The sequence below is a fragment of the Capra hircus genome, chromosome 3 (assembly GCF_001704415.2).
Source record: "Capra hircus breed San Clemente chromosome 3, ASM170441v1, whole genome shotgun sequence".
Classification (NCBI taxonomy): Eukaryota; Metazoa; Chordata; class Mammalia; order Artiodactyla; family Bovidae; genus Capra; species Capra hircus.
The window spans coordinates 56,693,783-56,707,855 of record NC_030810.1 but is presented as its reverse complement, the minus strand read 5'-3'; the positions used below and the strand labels follow the sequence as shown (position 1 = coordinate 56,707,855).

The 14,073-nt window shown below is 39.7% G+C and overlaps 1 non-coding gene across 1 annotated transcript; it reads left to right on the top strand.

Moving 5' to 3' along the window:
- TRNAW-CCA lies at nt 431-503 on the top strand. The gene has a single exon. It is a non-coding gene; the product is annotated as a tRNA-Trp (tRNA).

Genomic DNA, 14,073 nt, shown 5'->3' with positions numbered 1-14,073 from the left:
GCACCACTGGAATTCCAATACCTCTACTAGCTTTGTTCCTAGTTTTGCTTTCTAAGGCCCACTTGACTTCACATTCCCGGATTTCTGGCTATAGATTAGTGATCACACCATCGTGATTATCTTGGTCGTGAAGATCTTTTTTGTACAATTCTTCCATGTATTCTTGCCACCTCTTCTTAATATCTTCTGCTTCTGTTAGTTCCATACCATTTCTGTCCTTTATCGAGCCCATCTTTGAATGAAATGTTCCCTTGGTATCTCTAATTTTCTTGAAGAGATCTCTAGTCTTTCTTATTCTGTTCTTTTCCTCTATTTCTTTGCATTGATCGATAATGAAGGCTTCTTATCTCTTCTTGCTATTCTTTGGAACTCTGCATTCAGATGCTTATGTCTTTCCTTTTCTCCTTTGCTTTTTGCTTCTCTTTTGGTTTCCATGGTGGCTCAGAGGTTAAAGCGTCTGCCTCCAATGCAGGAGACCCAGGTTCGATCCCTGGGTCAAGGAGATCCCTTGGAGAAGGAAATGGTAACCCACTCCAGTATTCTTGCCTGGAGAATCCCACAGACGGAGAAGCCTAGTAGGCTACAGTCCATGGGGTCGCAAAGAGTCGGACATGACTGAGCGACTTCACTTTCTCTTCACAGCTATTTGTAAGGCCTCCCCAGATGGCCATTTTGCTTTTTTGCATTTCATTTCCATGGCGATGGTCTTGATCCCTGTCTCCTGTACAATGTCATGAACTTCCATCCATAGTTCATCAGGCACTGTATCTATCAGATCTAGTTCCTTAAATCAATTTCTCACTTCCACTGTATAATCATAAGGGATTTGATTTAGGTCATACCTGAATGGTCTAGCAGTTTCCCCTACTTTCTTCAATTTAAGTCTGAATTTGGCAATAAGGAGTTCATGATCTGAGCCACAGTCAGCTCCCGGTCTTGTTTTTGTTGACTGTGTAGAGCTTCTCCATCTCTGGCTGCAAGGAATATAATCAATCTGACTTTGGTGTTGACCATCTGGTGCTGCCCATGTGTAGAATCTTCTCTTGTGTTCTTGGAAGAGGGTGTTTGCTATGACCAGTGCATTTTCTTGGCAAAACTCTATTAGTCTTTGCCCTGCTTCATTCCGCATTCCAAGGCCAAATTTGCCTGTTACTCCAGGTGTTTCTTGACTTCCTACTTTTGCATTCCAGTCCCCTATAATGAAAAGGACATCTTTTTTTGGGTGTTAGTTCTAAAAGGTCTTGTAGGTCTTCATAGAACCGTTCATCTTCAGCTTCTTCAGCGTTACTGGTTGGGGCATAGACTTGAATTACGGTGATATTCAATGATTTGCCTTGGAGATGAACAGAGATCATTCTGTCATTTTTGAGATTGCATCTAATATTGCATTTCAGACTATTTTGTTGACCATGATGGCTACTCCATTTCTTCTGAGGGATTCCTGCCCACAGTAGTAGATGTAATGATGTAAATAGTCATCTGAGTTAAACTCACCCATTCCAGTCCATTTTAGTTCACTGATTCCTCTAGTGTTGACATTCATTCTTGTCATCTTTTGTTTGACCACTTCCAATTTGCCTTGATTCATGGAATGCAATATTGCTCTTTACAGCATCAGACCTTGCTTCTATCACCAGTCACAACCACAGCTGGGTATTGTTTTTGCTTTGGCTCCATCCCTTCATTCTTTCTGGATTTATTTCTCTACTAATCTCCAGTAGCATGTTGGGTACCTACTGACCTGGGGAGTTCCTCTTTCAGTATCCTATCATTTTGCCTTTTCAAAATGTTCATGGGGTTCTCAAGGCAAGAATACTGAAGTAGTTTGCCATTCCCTTCTCCAGTGGACCACATTCTGTCAGACATCTCCACCATGACCCGCCCGTCTTGGGTTGCCCCACGGGCATGGCTTAGTTTCATTGAGTTAGACAAGGCTGTGGTCCTAGTGTGATTAGATTGACTAGTTTTCTGTGATTATGGTTTCAGTGTGTCTGCTCTCTGAATCCCTCTTGCAACACCTACCTTCTTACTTAGGTTTCTTTTACCTTGGGCATGGGGTATCTCTTCATGGCTGTTCCAGCAAAGTGCAGCCGCTGCTCCTTACCTTGGATGAGGGGTATCTTCTCACCACCACCCTTCCTGACCCTCAATGTGGGATGGCTCTTCTAGGCCCTCCTGTACTGGTGCAGCCACCAGTCCTTGAATGTGTGTTTGCTCCTCCAGGCCACCGCCCCTGGCCTTGGGCATCGGGTGGCTCCTCCTAGCCATTCCTGTGCTGTTGCAGCCTGGCACTCTTGGCTGCTGCCCCTGACCTCAGACGTAGGGTAACTCCTCTTGGCTGCCGCCCTTAGGACATGGGGTCCTCCCAGCTTTTGCCCCTGACCTTGGACGTGGGGTAGCTCCTCTTGGCTGCACCTAGTGTGCTGGTCACAGCTGCCTGTGCTTAGTGAGCAGGTCGTGTGCATCTATAGATAACTTAATTTTTACAAAGGAGATAAAAATATTCAGTGGGGCAAAGACAGCCTCTTCAATAAATGGTGCCAAGAAAACTGGACAGCTACATGTAAGAGAATGAAATTAGAACACTTCCTAACACCACACACAAAGATAAACTCAAAATGGATTAAATACCTAAATGTAAGACCAGAAACTATAAAACTATTAGGGGAAAACATAGGCAGAACACTCGATGACATAAGTCAAAGCAAGATTCTCTATGAGTAATGGAGGTTCCAGCTCCTAGAGTAATGGAAATAAAATCAAAAGTAAACAAATGGGACCTGGTTAAACTTAAAAGATTTTGCATAGCAAAGGACACTATAAGCAAGATGAAAAGACAACCTTCAAAATAGGAGAAAACAATAATGAGTGAAACAACTGACAAAGGATTAATTTTCAAATTATACAAGCAGCTCATACAACTCAATAACAGGAAAACAAACAACCCAATCAAAAAGTGGAAAAAAGACCTAAACAGACATTTCTCCAAAGAGGACATACAGATGGCCAACAAACACATGAAAAGATGCTCACCATTACTCATTATTAGAGAAATGCAAATCAAAACCACAATGAGATATCACCTCACACCGGTCAGAATGGCCATCATCAAAAAGTCTACAAACAGTAAATTCTGGAGAGGGTGTGGAGAAAGGGAATGCTCTTGTACTGTTGTTGGGAATATAAATTGATACAGTCACTATGGAAGATGGTATGGAGATTTCTTTAAAAGCTAGGAATAAAACCACCATAAGACCCAGCACGACTGAGCAACTTCACTTTCACTTTTCACTTTCATGCATTGGAGAAGGCAATGGCAACCCACTCCAGTGTTCTTGCCTGGAGAATCCCAGGGATGGCGGAGCCTGGTGGGCTGACATCTACGGGGTTGCACAGAGTCGGACACGACTGAAGCGACTTAGCAGCAGCAGCAGCAAGACCCAGCAATCCTACTTCTAGGCACATACCCTGAGGAAACCAAAATTGAAAAGGACACAGGTATACAATTGTTCATTGCAGCACTATTTACAATAGCTAGAACATGGAAGCAACCTAGATGTTCACTGACAGGTGAATGGATAAAGACGTTATGGCACATACACACAGTGGAATATTACTCAGCCATAAAAAGGAATGCATTTGAGTCACTTCTGACGAGGTGGATGAACCTGGAACCTATTATACAGACTGAAGTGAGACAGAAAGAAAAAAATATCATATTCTAATGCACATATATGAAATCTAGAAAAATATTTCTGAAGATTTTATTTACAGGAAGCAACGGAGAAAGAGACATAGAGAACAGACTTATGGACATGGGGAGGGGGAGAAGAGGGTGAGATGTATGGAAAGAGTAACATGGAAACTTACATTACAATAAGTAAAATAGATAACCAATGGGAATTTGCTGTATAGATCAGGAAACTCAGACAGGGGCTGTGTATCAGCCTAGAGGGGTAGGATAGGGAGGCAGATGGGAGGGAGGTTCAAAAGGGAGGGGCTATATGTATACCTATGACTGATTCAGAAAACTAAGATCATGGCATCTAGTCCCATCTCTTCATGGGAAATAGATGGGGAAACTGTGGAAACAGTGTCAGACTTTATTTTTTGGGCTTCAAAATCACTGAAGATGGTGATTGCAGCCATGAAATTAAAAGACACTTACCCCTTGGAAGGAAAGTTATGACCAACCTAGATAACGTATTCAAAAGCAGAGACATTTCTTTGGCAGAAAGGTCCATCTAGTCAAGGCTATGGTTTTTCCAGTGGTTATATATGGATGTGAGAGTTGGACTGTGAAGAAAGCTGAGCACCAAAGAATTGATGCTTTTGAACTGTGGTGTTGGAAAAGACTCTTGTGAGTCCTTTGGACTGCAAGGAGATCTAACCAGTCCATTCTAAAGGAGATCAGTCATGCATGTTCATTGGAAGGACTGATGCTGAAGCTGAAACTCCGATACTTTGGCCACCTCATGTGAAGACTTGACTCATTCGAAAAGACTCTGATGCTGGGAAGGATTGGGGGCAGGAGGAGAAGGGGACAACTGAGGATGAGATGGCTGGATGGCATCACTGACTAGATGGACATGAGTTTGAGTGAACTCTGGGAGTTGGTGATGGACAGGGAGGCCTGGAGTGCTATGATTCATGGGGTTGCAGAGTTGGACATGACTGAGCGACTGAACTTAACTGAACTGATGGCTGATTCATGTTCAGGTTTGACAGAAAACAACAAAATTCTGTAAAGCAATTATCCTTCAATTAAAAAAAAAAAGTTCCTGTGAAACAAATTATAGATCTCACCAAGGCAGGAATACATACAATAGCAATATTTTATAGATTTTATGCCTCCAAACTCCATGCCACATAACAACTGTTTGTGAAAAAGTGAAAGTGTAAGTCACTCAGTTGTGTCTGACTCTTTGTGATCCCACAGACTCTGAGACTGCCTCTGAGAATTCCTCTGAGAATACCACAGAATTCTCCAGGCAAGAATATTGGAATGAGTAGCCACTCCCTTTTCCAAGGGATCTTCCCAACCCAGGGGCTGAACCCAGGTTTCCTGCATTGCAGGCAGATTCTTTGCCACCTGAGCCACCAGAGAATCCCAACAGTTATTTTATTAATTTTTAGTAAGTTCAGTTAAATATTTTATTGACAATATTAGGAAATATAACTGGGAATTTATTTGATCTAAGCCTCTGAACTGTAGGAGTCGATGATGATTCTACCCTTGTGCCCCAGTTTATTTCTGTGTCTCAGAATTTCTTAAGTCGCCACCTATTAGCCAAAGTTTCACCCTGCATGTTTATTGAGAGTTGCCAAGATGCCATTCAAAAAAAGAAAAAATCTCATACACACACAAAATGAAATGAAACTCTACAATATGGTGAAATTGATTTGTCTCATCTGTGTTATATAGTAGCTCGTCTAAATTTTCTGTATTTTAAAAAATGTTATTACTCTAGATCTGTATTAACACTGATTTTGACATCAGAAAATATAAATTCTGGATTCACACTTTCAAATGTTAATGGTGACAAGATGTTTTTATAATCTTTATGTCAATATAAAGATCACAGTTTTATTATCTATGAATTTGAGGTAGCAAACATTTGTTTCATAGTGAAATTATATCATATTGTAAAAATTGAAAATATTTAAAAATAATTGATATAATAATTTTATAAAATATGATGTGTAGAATGACTGCTATTTTCACACGGATTCATCACTTCTTAATTGGACCCTTTAGAGCTGTCTCAAAATAATTTTTTATTTTGTGCTTTTTCTATTGACATTTTTTTAAAGTTTGGTTTAACCTATGGTTGAAAGGAATGTCCTTTGTAAGTGTAAGGGACTAGCAAATTAGCCTAGATAGTGTGGTCAGACTCTCTCAACCCACGTCCTCTTGCTCTCGCCCCATGTTTTGTAAATACATGGTTACATAACAGCTGAGATCGCTTATAGCACTGTATATACACATCACGATGTACCCACTTGGCCACAGGGCTACTTCTGTTCTGGAAGCATATACAAACTCCACCTCAAAAAGCCCTTGAGGCTACATTATGGCTAATGAGGCTGGATTGTGTTTGTGAGGCTGTGTTATGATTATGTCTCCTGGGTCAACCATAAGAGGAGAGGCTACAGCATGTCTGCTGCTGTGACTGCTGTGCCAGTCAGGAGTGAATAAACTTGTTTTCAGTTCCTATGATTCCTTGAGGTTTCTTCCAACCACCCTGCTCATGCCTTGCCTACCGTGGATTCAAGGTACAATGTGCACAATGAGAAACAGTGAAACAACTGGCATAGTCACCAGGATACCCGGCAGGTAGAGGAGCTAAGTGCTTTCCTGGTGGCTCAGACAGTAAAGAATCTGCCTGCAATGAGGGAGACCTGGGTTCGATCCCTGGGTTGGGAAGGTCCCCTGGAGGAGGGCATGGCAACCCACTCCAGTATTCTTGTCTGGAGAATCCCCATGGATAGAGGAATCTGGAGGGCTGCAGTTCATGGGGTCACAAAGCGTCAGACATGACTGAGTTAGTCGACTAAGCACAGCATAGAACAGCACAGAGGAGCCTGAGGCTCCAATGGATGAAGGAAGCCAGTGGCCACCATATAGCATATGGTACCAGGTGGCTGCAAGTCCTCTCTGTGTGAGCCCCCACGGAAGACTGGGAGACAGTGGACAGGTCACTGGATAGCAATGAAAAGCTGTTACAGGTGGGAAGTTCCTGTTTCCCAAACAAGGTGGCATGGACTGTCACTGGCATCCTGGGGTGAATCTTCCTGACTCCTCTGAAGCTGAATACAGATAGTGTCCTGCCTGATGCAGTGCAGGTGAGCTATGTGCAGAGATGCTTGGAAGAACTAGGGCAACGTACATTGGTGTTAGAGCAAGAACTCTGTGGCCTTGAAGAACCAGCATCTCTGATGGCAAGGCGTTAAGCAATGATGATGATGAATATTATGAGAACAAGAATGATGAATGTTATGAGACTGGGTCCCTGCTGGGCAGCGAGGTCCATTATACAACAGATAGGGGTTCATTATACAAAGCAAGAGCAGCCTAAGGCCCAGGGGTGGCATCCTTAAGGGGCCCCCAATGTGACTGAGTTCACAAACTATTCACAATATATTCAGGCAGAGTTGGTCAACTTGGGTAAGCAAAGGGAACCCTCGGCAACAGGACTTTTGAGACTCTGGGACACAGGGGTGGATGGTATCATTTGTTCCAGTGATGAAACAGAATGGCTGGTATCTATAACCACTCACCCCTCATAAAGACGAAGTTTGCAGAATGCTGGGCAAATCATGAAGGGCACACCTAACCAAACATACACCCCCATGGAATGTATTAATGCTTCCGTCTGCACCATGTGGGTGAATGTAGGATAGCTCCTGGATACTATGAGTAAATGGCATACCTATGCTGAGTGGGCCCCGGTTGTGAGAGAACTGGGCATGAAACAGTCAATATTTAATCCAAATACCTGAGGCCCAGATGACAAGCATTTTATGGGTGGCATGTTACGTCATTTTGAACAATGCCCCATCCACCTCTTCTCGATCCCTGAATGCTATTCTTGCACTCTATGTGGGGTGCTCCATTCTATGAAGTGACCTCAATGCTGGCCAACTTGGGAGAAATAGAGCAGCAGCAGCAGGCAAAAGGTGTCAGGAGTGTGAGAATAAAAAAGGGGCCAGGCTGGGGAAGGCCCCATCCAGGTGATGAGAAAGTAAACCTGGGCTAATTTGCTGGCAGTGGGAGTGACAGAAATAAAATAGTCAGACCCCCCAGCGCTCTGCTCCTAGAGCTATAGAGGCAACTGAGACGGGAGCAGCAGTTTAGCAAGTTTGTGAAGCACCCATAGCAAGCGATAAGGGCAGTTCAGCCAGAAGATTACATGATGCCCAGGATATTCCTTTAGAAGCCCTTTTCCACTTTGAATAGGGCTCAGACTAAGGTGCGTACCTGAAGAACCCAAGCAGGGACCAGAGACCCCATGTAGAACTTGAAATTCACTGGTCTCTAGCTAATGCACAGAGAGTAATAGCCCTGGTTGACACAGGTGCCAAATGTAGCCTTGTTCACAGCAGGTGGTAGCAGTTTCCAGCTCCGAGTGCATACATTGTTGGCTACAGTGGCCAAATGGTTAAGATTTAGGCTGTGGCCTAGATTATAGAACAGTGTGCTGTAAAATTTGGCTCCTATGATGTAGATTTAGTCTGTGTCCTATGCTGTAGATTTAGAACATCGTGAAAGCATTTGGAATCTTGTGGGTGGGCTGTGAACGCTGCAAAAATTCACTCCTCAAAGGTGTGGGCCTGGCAACTGTGAAGGGTTTTGCGGGGTTTCCCAGGTGGCACTAGTGGTAAAGAATCTACCAGCCAATGCAGAAGACATAAGAGATGTGGGTTCGATCCCTGGGTTGGGAAGATTCCCTGGGGGCATGGCAATCCACTCCAGTATTTTTGCCTGGAGACCATGGACAGAGGAGCCTGGCAGGCTACAGTCCATAGGGTTGCAAAGAGGCAGACACGACTGAAGTGACTTAACACACAAGCAATAAAAACCTGCAGGGGTGGAACTGCCCCTGTGGAGGCTCTCCTGCAATTTCACAAGAAGTGATAATGGACTGGACTTGGCCATGGAAGATAAAGTCACTCCACATGCGGTGAGTGGCTGTTCTTGCTCCATGAGGGCAAGACTGCAACATGAGTTCCAACTGATACCTGACATTAGGTTTTATTATACATTGGGGATGTAAATGTCTGTAGCAACTGCTATTGCAAGACATAAATCCAAGGGTCAGTGTTAATCACCAACGAAAGATTGTGGAAGATAGCTTGTGCGTAGATTGTGAGGCAAGAGACCCCGAAGTGGTAGAATGCTGGGAAAGAGCAAATTAGCCAAGATGGTGTGGTCAGGTTCTCTCCCCCGACGTCCTGTTACTCTCGCCCCAGGTTTTGCAAGTACATGGTTATACAACAGCTGAGAGCACTGACAGCACTGAGCATGTGCATCGCGATGCACGCACTTGGCAACAGGCCACTCTTTTTCCGCACGTTACGTTGTGTTATGGCGGTGAGGCCGTATTCTGACTGTGCTCGCTGGGTCAACCATGGGAGAAGAGAATACAATGCCTCTGCTACTAGAGCTGCTGTGCCAGACACAAGAGCATAAATGCGTTTGCAGTTCCTATGCCTCCTTGAGTTTTCTTCTAGCTTCCCTGTTCGCTCTCTGTCTTCAATGGGTTCAAGGAACAGTGTACACAGTCAGGAACAGCGAGACAGTAAGTAACTTCCTTTCTCTAATGACTTCTTATTAGAAATGTTAAGCTGATATTAAACTCATAAAACTAGTATAAATCATTTTTTTAATATGAAGAATGGTTTACTACTCTAAAGTCATAATCATAAATATTTTATTTTTGATAAAGACATATTTGCAACGTCCTAAGGATGCAGAATAAGAAGCTTATGAAAATTTTATGAAATGTTGTTTGACAAATCTTTGAATTGTCATAAATTTATTTCTACTGCCAAATAAAGGCATTTGAAAATTATTACAAAAGCTGTTTTACACTTTATCAAACTACCAAAAAAATACAAGTGCTTCATAAACTCTTTTCACTGCAGCCAATCAGTCATTTCAGGAAAATTTGTGGTTCTGTAAGAGTAAAGAATTTTAAGTTTACTCTAGAGATTAGTTGAAAACATTTTCTAATTTAGAAATAGGTGATGGAATATCTTAATATCTTGCCTACAAGTAGTCAGTTTCCGTTTAATTTTCAAGTACATACCAATCACACAATAACTTTATTAAATATGAATTTTATTTTATAAAACATACCAAATGAATAATAATATTTTAGTTCTAGTTCATCAACAGTTTGGCATTCAATCCATGACTCTCCAAGATTACCTGTCTAAAATGATATTTTGTTTAATCCATTGCACTAAGGCTTTTCATAGTACACAATATCCAATAAGGAATATAAAACATCACTGTTAGGCTTAGTAAATAATTACACAGAATTTTAATAATTATTAAGATAATTTCCATTCTGTGACCATGTAAAACATTTGGATGTTAATTTACTTTAGAATTTACTAATAGAAATATCATATTAACATTTTTCACCTGTTACAAATCACTCATTGCTTTATGAAAGAAAATTTAAAAAAAAAGGAAAAGCAGCTTGTAATTGTAACATTTCTTGTTATTTTAGCTTATCCAAAGAAAATTCTCATCTTTTATTTTTTTAAAATAACCAAATGGGGCTTACAAGGTAACAGCCTTTTTTAAAAAGAAAATTAAAATATTTTGAACACATTATTTCCGAAATTATACTTGGTCAAACAAATATGACAAAAAAAGAAATGTTAATGTACATTAGTTATATAACTGAAATCTAACATTCTACGTCTTAGAAATTAAGCTGTTTCCATTTTACTGCCAGTTCAATCTTAAATATTTCTATCAAAATATTCAATATGATGATAAATATGACCAAGAATACTGAAGGTGTTTTTCAGACAACAAAGGCAATTTATATTAGGTGATTGCTAGAGTAATTGGCATTGTGTTCTATAAAGAAATCTTAAAGATTATTCAATTGAGTTTATATTACATGTCACATATAACATTGGTCCACATCTGATCAAATGAATATAGAAAAATGTTATTTAGTGTTCTTCCCAGTAGAAATATACATTTTACATTATTATTTTTAACATTTTATGAAAATATGTTTAACTTTGCTTCTTTGAGCATTTCATGCATTTATATATGCATAATACAGTTTTTAGTTTCATATCCTCATATCCATATAAAATTATCTTCCTTTTTTTTGTCTGAAAGATTTTTTTTTTTCTCTTCCTCAACCAAGGCATGCATCTGCTTTTGGAGATAGTGGTGGTAGTTGTGATGGTGATATACAGTCATAAAATAGGGCTTATCATATAGGAATCATCAAAGATCAATGCCAAGTTAACATTCAGCTTCTGGAACATCAAAATATGATTTTTTATGCTAGAAAATAATCTTGAAGCTCAGATTATTCTATCAAGAGACAAAGCATTTTTTTTTTAATACACACTGAGCATGTCATGGTCCAACCTGGATTAATTACTGTGTGGCTTTTTCTGAAAAATACAGAAGATGATGCCTATGTATGTTTATAAGTAAATCATTTCTATGGTAGGAGGACACAATATAGAGAGATAGAGGAAGAGGCAAGAAGAGAGAAAAATAATCAGAAATGTGTGTTTTTCTCTTCTCTGGACTTTCACCTTGGCAGAGATTCTTAAATTATTTGAGGTAACTACCCAGGATAGTTTATCTGCTGGTCTGTGTGGGCATCTGTGACAGGATTCTACTGTGAAAGTGACATTTCCAATGTTAAATATCCAGCTCTAATTAGGAAGTGATCAGAAACGTGATTAAAAAAGGGGATGATCTAAGTCAACTCAGGCCTCATGTGTTATGGATACTAAGCTAATAGTTCACCTGCTATCAGTCCTTCCCTGAGAGGGAAAAATGATTTTTGAAAGAGTCTAAGGTAGAGCATCAGTGTGAAATAATAAGAGAGGCTTAGAGATCAGAAATTGTATTGGACTTAAAGGAAGAAGAGTCAGCACAGAAATATTACAAGGCCTCCTGGGATCTTTACCTTACTGAAAAGTAAGGATCGCTGATTGACTCTCCTGAGCTCAGCTCAGGATGTGTCCTGACCACACAGATTAGGATATTATGGGTGTTCTTTTGGAGGCTGTATGCTGACCTATGTACAATGAAGGACCCTCTAAAGAGGAAGGCCACCCAAACTTTTGGCCCCTCCCTGCAGTAGCCTATACACAGTGATTGGTCATGTTTGGATATAGAGGTTAAACTTCTATTTCCTAATTCAGACTATCTCTGTAGTGTGTGTTGAAAGCCTAAGCAAGAAATAAAAGTACTTTAGAAGATGGGAACAAAGATTTGGAACCTGAAACAACTTTGTGAATATACTAAAATTACTGGATGATACAGTTAATAAGATGGGAATTATAGCTCAACTTTACGCATGTAAGAATTAAAGATTTTAAAATTAAAAAATAAAAAACTAAACAAAATAAAAAAAAAATAGTATGTCTGAGGAAGATGAGATAACCAATGGTTGAAGTGAGAACAGTGAGTCTGGAAGCAGCATTAATAAATGGGAAAGGGAGGTGGTTAAGACAGCAAGCATCACTGATCATTGCAAGTAAGTCAAGAGCATATGACTGATAATTGATATATCAAGAAAAACGAGCTCATAAATATGGAGAACAGATTGGTGGTTGTGGAATATGGAGAACAGAGGAAGGAGGTTGGAGGTGGGTGAAAGGAGTGAGAAGGATCCAAACGTACATGAAATAAAGACATCATGGGAATGTTATGTATTACATGGTGATGATAGTTAACAATATTGTATATTTGAAAGTTGCTAAAATAATAGATCTTAAAAGCTTTCATTATAAGGGAAAATTAATTATGTACAGTGATAGATATAAACTAGACTTATCATGTGATCATTTTGCAAAATATGATAATATCAAATTATTATGTTGTACACCCAAAACTAATATAAAGTTACATATCGGTTGTATTTCTGTTTAAAAATTTATAATTAGAAACAAAAGGCACACACTTTGCCTTATAACTACTTCTATGGATTTGGTGGAATATAAATTTAAATCTTTTCTTTTCTTCTGGCATTATGAGAGAAACTATAGCCTGAAATAGGAAAGAAAAGGACTTAATTACTTTTCTTAAGACATATATTTATAAAACTGGTAGTATTTGCACCTGAAATTCTTTATCATTGACATGGTCTGCCAATAACCAACAAACGCCCAACTACTTCTAAAGTGTGGTTCTATCTATTTACATTTGTCTTGTGATCTTCTTCTTGTGTCACCCCACAGGTAAGTTTTTGAAACTCAAAAGATAGTTTTCCACAAACTCTATAGATTTTTGTGTAGATGCATAAAACTGGACCTAGAGCTAGGACTTGACAAATAGAACTGAAACCAATTACTGCAAATATAAAACAAGTGTTCATAAGATGTGCCCTTTGGGATTAAATTGGATTAGATTGGATTTTGAGAGTGGGCTCTTATTACAGTAAATCTTTAAACAGTTAATAAAACTAGTCAAGTACCGGGACTTAACACCAGGGCGAACACGTTGAAGTCATTTTATTTCCTTAAATGTTTAAGTCACATTTGTCATTTAAGTCAGGATTAATTCATCATGGAATTATATTTACATTTCCTGTGAAATGCATAAGGCCACAGAATGGAGAAACAAGGCATAAAGTTCTTATTTTGACATTTATTTTGGTTGACGATTTTAAGACATCATTCACTTACCCAAAATATTGAGCAATGACATAGTTTCAGAGACTATAATATAAAAATGTCACGTTCCTTTCTTTTCAGGGAATCATAGAATTATACAGAAGGCAAATAAACCAATAATCACAATGTGTTAATCTGTACTATTTTTAGAATACACTTTGCTGAATTTAAATCTTAGCAGGCTACTTAGTTCTGAAGGCAATGGGGAGCATTTGAAGATGTTTACAAGGATGTGATTATAATTATGGAACATGGCACCCATTGCCTACTAAATAGATTTAAAACTCCTTAGCATATTGTAATTGTCATTTATGATCTGTTCCCTCATCTCCCATTCTCATTTCCCCAGCTGTGTATTCTTTCCCATGCAGGGAATTATTTTTCTTGTTGTAATGTGTTTGTGTAAACTGTCTGTCCTGCTCTGTTACTTTCTCCTCTTCTGCAAGAATCAGTGAAGCCCAACTCCTACTCATTCATCCAGACTAAACTCATATGTCATCTCTTTAGAAAAGCCTTTCCTGACTCCATTGTTTCTGCCTGCTTTGCCAAGCTTAGTGAGTCACTCCCAAATCTGGTCCCACAGAACTTGGGACATATTACTATCAACACTCATCACATAGCCCTGTAATTATTGAATCACATGTCAAACTCAACAGACTGTGAGACAAAGACTCTTAT